This window comes from Neoarius graeffei, chromosome 13 (assembly GCF_027579695.1).
Source record: "Neoarius graeffei isolate fNeoGra1 chromosome 13, fNeoGra1.pri, whole genome shotgun sequence".
Taxonomy (NCBI): domain Eukaryota; kingdom Metazoa; phylum Chordata; class Actinopteri; order Siluriformes; family Ariidae; genus Neoarius; species Neoarius graeffei.
This window is the reverse complement of record NC_083581.1, coordinates 39,947,089-39,953,088: the sequence shown is the minus strand read 5'-3', so window position 1 is coordinate 39,953,088 and position 6,000 is coordinate 39,947,089. Positions and strand designations below refer to the sequence as shown.

General features: G+C 39.9%; 1 protein-coding gene across 1 annotated transcript in view; it reads right to left on the bottom strand.

Moving 5' to 3' along the window:
• Positions 1–471: 471 nt before the first annotated feature.
• Positions 472–6,000, bottom strand: part of stk35 (serine/threonine kinase 35) — a 28,180-nt gene continuing 22,651 nt past the window's right edge. Inside the window, exon 3 of the mRNA XM_060937715.1 lies at positions 472–3,341. The gene's annotated coding sequence lies outside the window, so the exon portion shown is untranslated. The remainder of the gene's footprint in view (positions 3,342–6,000) is intronic.

Below are 6,000 nucleotides of genomic sequence, written 5' to 3'. Positions count from 1 at the left end.
TAGTTACATAACTAGCACAGGAGCTACAAAACTAAAATAGCTCAAATCTATCATGCCATTATAGCAAAATAATCCCTGTTGATTATTTTCCTAAAACAGCATGCCCCTGAGTGTTTTATTCTTACAAATTCAATACAGTCCATGCACTTGATTGAAGAGAAGGCAGCCTTAGATGAGTTTTTACACCTGACATAACTTTTCTGCTGAGACGGCCTGCTTTAAGGGGACAATTTGAAAAAGCCTTTTGCATAATTAAGTTCATCAGATGAAAGAGCAACAGATGTTGCGCAACACTAACTCAGAATGAGTGGACATGTATACAAATGGGGAATCATAGTATCATAACCTTGGAAACTAGGATATTGTTCCTATATACAGCTTTAGAACACGCCCCACCATTCTGCTCCTCATATCTTCATTGTCAAAAATAAACATGGAAAATGTTTCACTTTATAAGATCACATTGAACTGTACATTTGCACCAAAATCCTTTAATAACCTTTAAGAGACAAATGACACTCTGTAATGAAAACCAACATCAAGATAATTATAAAGAAAAAAAATGAGGTAGAACCATTGAACAAGTAAACCAGGAAAATAAGCATGATCATAAAATAACTTGGAAACCAAATATTTTAGGAAGATTGCTGTGAAAGTGTACAGCTGAGGAAAGCGAACCACATGGCCTCAGAAATGATATAAAACGTGACTGGATGTAAAACAGCATCTGGCATGTTCAGTGCAGTAGTGTATACTGATCTAGAGCTTCGGTTATCTAATCAGGCTAAAAACTTCTCCTTTCCTACTCTCTCGGTTTCCCATGAATCCCCACTATTTAAAATTTTAACAGAAGTGTCCAATTTCATCTCGCTGTTTACTTCAACAGTGTGTGTGTGTTCCCAAACCAAAGGTGAGATTTGTTTACATAACAGCTAATAAACCAAATCCCCAAAAATGGTGTTCCCTTTTAATACATTATACAGTTTTTATACACTATACAGCCAAAAGTATGTGGACCCCAAACCATCACAATCATGTGCTTGTTGAACATCCCATTCCAGATTTACTCCCCCTTTGCTGTGATAATAACCTCCATGCTTCTGCCAAGTCTTTCCACTAGATTTTTTTTTTTTTTGGGGGGGGGCATTGCTGTGGGGATTTGTGATCATTCAGCTACAAGAGCTTCTGTGAGATCAGGCACTGATGTCGGGATTTTGAGGAGGTCTGGGGTACAGGCGGTGTTTCAGTTCATCCTAAATGTATTTGGTGGGGCTGAGGTCAGAGCTCTGTGCAGGATACTCGAGTTCTTCCACTCCAACCTTAAACACACCATGTTTTCATGGCACTCGCTTTATGCAAGGGGGCATTGTCATATTGGAACAGGTTTGGGACTCTTGAAGGGAAACTGTAATACTACAGCATACAGAGACGTTCTATACAATTGTGCGTTTCTAACTTCGTGGCAACAGTTTGAGGAAGAACCACATAAGGGTGTGACAGTCAGGTGTCCACATACATTTGGCCATATAGTGTATCTTGAAAGGCTGGTCAACATGACCTGACATGGATATCATTAAATTATAAATCATACATTAATTTTATGGAAGCTTTTGCAACACTAATAGACTAACTCAACACATAACTGAATGGATGTTGAAGTCTACATGTATATGGATATTTTTGAATATTTTTTACTCCTCCGTTTTCAAAAACATTTTGGTCCACATGCATAACTTTTTGAAAAATATCCACAATAAACTGCAAAAACATGAGCAGTAGATGGTGATATCATCCCCCCCCCAAAAAAAAACAACCTCTAGAATAATGTAAATCCCTGCGTAGAGAAGGCGAAATGCAGAAAAACAACATGGCTGACAGTTCTAACAGGAAATATACATGAGAACTGATGATGAGGAGCTGGATTTTATTACACCTAAACGAGTGCCCAATCTCCATTAACGGTGCGGCCTGTAGTGCCGGAGCGATGGATTCAGATTCAGTTGCATCCATATGACACTGAAGTTGAAACAAAGCGGAAATAAATTAGAAACATGTCACCAGATAAGAAATTAGACAGCACAAACTAACAAACTGATCAGCAGAGTCCTGGCATGGTTATGCAAAACAAACAATGACTGTGCATAGGCTCCTGCGGTGATGGCAACATTTTTGAAAGCAAGTGTTTCCCCGAGATTTAAAAACAAATTTCATCTGTTTTCAAAAAGCTTCATTTTCAGTGATTCAAAGTTTTCATGTGGATGAAAAAAGTAGAAAAAATTTTTTTTTTCAAAACTTTCCCTATGCATGTGGATTACTGTTTCGATAACTTGTTTATTTTTCCTGATTGTGACACAGATATATACCTTACTTTTGAAAGGTTTAAAAATTCAGTGCTACTATTTGCACTTTGTGAGCAAATTTAATTATAATCGTATATTTTTGCCATATATAAGCAGGCATCCATGATGTCTGGGTCAAGCCTCTGTTTTTGACCAAATATATCTTCTGAGTTTTGAAACCAGAACTTTGACTATCTTATCTGGATTATTATTTTGGACAATGAACATATAATTAACATATTGCATATTTTACAATATGCAATTTTTTTATACATGAAAAAAACAAACAAAAAACTAAAGTTGTACATAAAAATAAAAATGTCCTCAAGTATTGAAACCTGGCCCTCTTTTAAAGCATCATCCTTTTTTGCATGTAAGGAAACAAGTGAGGAATCTGTTCAAAACGTATCAAATTGCCAAATCTGTCTTTAATTTAAAAAAAAAGAAAGAATAATAAGGCACAGGAGTAAGTTCATGAAACAGGAGGCTGTTGCTAGGCTACACACACACACCAAAGCACACACACGGAAGTGTTCACATTTTTTCATTCACAGTACATCTTTCAAAGACGATTGTTATTCCTGTGCTGACTCCGGAACATTCCTCAACATCCGGAACGTTGTCTACAGATGCTCTTTAAGGCTGTGAGAAGTGCAGAGGTGAGGAGAACAAAGTGCAACATGTCTGTGGTCCTGAACAACAGCACGATCGATGTGACAGAGAAACAAAAGAAAATAATTAAAGAAAAAAAAAATCCACAAAACCTATAGACAGTGCTGGTAAGACTTAAAAGGAAGAAAACCAGAAAAACAACTGAAGACCAGACATACAGAAATGTCAGGCACAATTGTTTATTGGATGCGTGTGACCAGGACTGATTTCCATCACTTCCTGAAGAATTTAATTTCCTGTCCTTACATGGACACATGCTTCACAGTTCTGATATTCCGAGTTCCTGTTCTCCGTCTCTCTGAGCGACTGGACACTCGTATGCCATCAAACCTGAGGAAACACAAAAACAGTGATTGTGAAGACAGAATTAAGACTAAAAGTTGGAATTAGAATCAGAAGCATATTTTCTGAATTAGGCCCTGTTTATATTATTTCGAATCAGCGGATCATTGTTTTTAAAACGATTCGCGTACACACAAAATTTCTGTGCCCGCAACAAAACCGTTCCCCGTGCACACAGCAACGCCAATACACGGATACGATAATCACATGACTAATTAGACGGCACGTCACATGATCCCAGTGCATATTGGGCATGCGCAAGTCACTCACCACTTGCAAGTGGAAGGATGTCGTTGTAAACAATGAAGTATGCCAGTCTGTTATCGGCGGTACTGGTACTACAATGACGCCGTTTTTACACCGTGTATGGCCTTCGTGTTTATGCTAGAAGGATCTAACAGTGTTCGGTACACTCTTCACCTCGCAGAACGGCCGTTTTTTTGCGATTACAACAAGACTATTTAGTACGGTAACCAACACACTTCCTGTATTGCTCATTCACTTCCTCAACACACTTCCTGTATTGCTCATTCACATGACCAACGTGGCATGACCAATGCCAGCGAATCAGGAAGGTGGATGTCACAGTGACGTTGTCCAATGACGACGTCAGCTAGAGATCAGCACTGCGTATCCTCGTTCCTCAATGTTTACACAGCACCGGATCAGATACGAACTGGGTTGAATACGTGGGCCCTGGCGGATTCAAACTGTTCCGCCTGTGGAGTAGTTTTCTGGCGTTTTAATGTGCACGGATAGTGCATCTGCAATGAAAACGATACGGATACGGTCTAATGTAAACACCACCTTGAAGTTTGAGTCAATCCAAGAATCAGGACTACTAGAGCATCTCAAATAATTAGAATATTGTGAAAAAGTTCATTTTTTTCGTAATTTAATTTGAAAAGGAAAACTTTCATATATTTTATATTCATTCGACATAAAGTGAATATTTCAAGCCTTTTTTGTTTTAATTTTGATGATTACGGCTTATAGCTCATGAAAACCAGAAACCCAGTATCTCAAATTATTAGAATATTTCCTAAATTCAATCAGAAAAGGATTTACAACACAGAAAATGTCCAACTTATGAAAAGTATGTTCATTTATACACTCAATACTTGGTTGGGGCTCCTTTATCACGAATTGCTGCATCAATGCAGCATGGCATGGAGGCAGTCAGCCTGTGGCACTGCTGAGGTGTTACTGAAGCCCAGGTTGCTTTTATAGTGGCTTGACAATATTCCATAGATTCTCCATGGTGTTCTGGTCAGCCAGCTCGCCTGACCTATCAAGCATAGTAATATAGTCAGCAAACCATCTGGTAGGGCGGCACGGTGGTGTAGTGGTTAGCGCTGTCGCCTCACAGCAAGAAGGTCCTGGGTTCGAGCCCCGGGTCCGGCGAGGGCCTTTCTGTGTGGAGTTTGCATGTTCTCCCCGTGTCCGCGTGGGTTTCCTCCGGGTGCTCTGGTTTCCCCCACAGTCCAAAGACATGCAGGTTAGGTTAACTGGTGACTCTAAATTGACCGTAGGTGTGAATGTGAGTGTGAATGGTTGTCTGTGTCTATGTATCAGCCCTGTGATGACCTGGCGACTTGTCCAGGGTGTACCCCGCCTTTCGCCCGTAGTCAGCTGGGATAGGCTCCAGCTTGCCTGCGACCCTGTAGAAGGATAAAGCGGCTAGAGATAATGAGATGAGAACCATCTGGTAGTAGTTTTAGCGCTATGGGCAGGTGCCAAGTCCTGCTGGAAAAGGAAATCAGTATCTCCATAAACCTTGTCAGCAGATGGAAGCCTGAAGTGCTCTAAAATCTCCTGGTAGACCTACACATTGACTTTGGACTTGATAAAACACAGTGGCCCAACACCAGCAGATGACATGGCACCTCAAACCATCACAGACTGCAGAAACTTCACACTGGGCTTCAAATACCTTGGATTCTGTGCCTCTCCATGCTTCCTCCAGACTCTAAGACCTTGATTTCTAAATGAAATGCAAAATTTACTTTCATCTGAAAAGAGGACTTTGGACCACTGAGCAACAGTCCAGTTCTTTCTCTCCTTAGCCCAGGTAAGATGCTTCTGACATTGTCTCTAGTTCAGGAGTGGCTTGATATTAGGAATGCGACAGTTGTAGCCCCTTTCCTGAAGATGTCTGTGCGTGGTGGCTTTTGATGCACTGACACCAGCCTCAGTCCACTCCTTGTGAAGCTCTCCCAAGTTCTTGAATTTACTTTTCTTGACAATCCTCTCAATGCTCCGGTCATCACTTTTGCTTGCGCACCTTTTCCAGCCAGCCTTTTCAGCAATGACCTTTTGTGGCTTATCCTCCTTGTGGAGGGAGTCGATGATTGTTTTCTGGACAACTGTCAAGTCAGCAGTCTTCCCCATGATTGTGGTTGCGTGTACTGAACTAGACTGAGAGATACATGCTATTTACACTGTTTTACTCAAACTCAAAATGAAATATTCTCATAATTTGATACTGGATTTCTGATTTTCATGAGCTATAAGCCATAATCATTAATATTAAAACAAAACAAAAAGGCTTGAAATATTTCAGTTTACATGTAATGAATCCAGAATACATGAACGTTTACCTTTTTGAATTAAATAATGAAAGAAAAAAAAACTTTCATAATATTCT